The 1235-nt window shown below is 45.4% G+C and overlaps 1 pseudogene; it reads right to left on the minus strand.

Annotated features, from left to right (window-relative positions):
* Positions 1-310: 310 nt before the first annotated feature.
* On the minus strand, positions 311-857 carry LOC111152409 (annotated as a pseudogene).
* Positions 858-1235: the final 378 nt, after the last annotated feature.

The raw sequence follows: 1235 nt of genomic DNA on the forward strand, positions 1-1235 counted from the left end.
TATTACTATAGACCTGGTTTATTACCTCCATTTTTTCTTCTTTAAATTCTGGGTTGTTATTCTTTTTATAATTTGATGACCCCATCCTAGTACCAAAATATCTCCCAAAATGGAGTTCAGATTTAATCAAAATGTAAACCAGAGTATGACCCTCTAGAATTATATAGGATAGGCAGAAGGAAAAGTCACCCTAAACCACTACCCAATTGCTCAGGCCTCACCTGTGAAAATGGGAACTGGGAACATGCATCATTGAACTTGAGATCACAGCTGGAGACCTCCAGGATGGTTTCTGTCTCCTAGCATTCCCCTACTTCTTGGACAGCTGCTCCCAGTGTTTGCGAACACAGTCATCTCATTCAGCCTGTCAACATGTGCTGGCCACCGGCGGCCCGAGTTCATGCTTTATGTGGATAGGTGCCCCTTTGAATTTGCCACAGTGGTCTCCAGATCAGTTGTGGGAATGGTCTTGTCACACTTCAGTGACCGATTCTGCTCTTAAACCAGCCAGATGTAGCAGTGAAGGCCTATCCCCATGGGAGGCCCAGCGCCACCAAAATGGTAGAAGACTGTGCCACTGCTGATGTGATTGTCTTGCATGTTGACCCCCCAAAAGGGTGCCATTCCCTGCATTTGGGGTCCTTCCTGCTGGGTGCTTCTGGATCTGTCATGACCAAGAGGAGTCCACCCAGTTCAAGGATATGCCATGCAACACTAGTGGGCCAGTTCTTAACCTAGGCTGGGTCAGCAATGTCCACCTCCGCCCTGGTGTATCTGACCTGCAGCAGATGCTGCCGCTGCTCATCCACTTCCTGCAGGATCAAGGGCTGGGACCATTTGCTGAGGTCTACTGGCATCATGGGCAAGCTGGACAGACGTCTGGGAAGAGTCTCGGGAGGTAAGGCACCAGCCTACAGCACTGACTCCAACCAGTCTGCAAACTGTTTCACCACATTTTCTTATTTTCACTTTATTGGCTTAATTTAGGTCCTCATTATGTCTTACAAAACTATGTGGTGGTCTCCTACTTTATGTCTTTGCCTCTACACACTTTCAATTCATTAGACTTACTGGGCTTACAGGAATTTTCAAAACAAAAAATCATATTTCATTATTCAAATGCTCTCTTAGCAGCAGGGGTACAATATTAGCCACAGTCTAAACTCCAAATTCCTTTGATGAAATTACAAAGTATTCTGTGGTTTAGTTTCTGCCTTTGACTTTATCATATAACT

Source organism: Enhydra lutris, unplaced genomic scaffold, assembly GCF_002288905.1.
Source record: "Enhydra lutris kenyoni isolate GAN:26980312 unplaced genomic scaffold, ASM228890v2 scaffoldscaffold2, whole genome shotgun sequence".
In the NCBI taxonomy this organism is placed as follows: domain Eukaryota; kingdom Metazoa; phylum Chordata; class Mammalia; order Carnivora; family Mustelidae; genus Enhydra; species Enhydra lutris.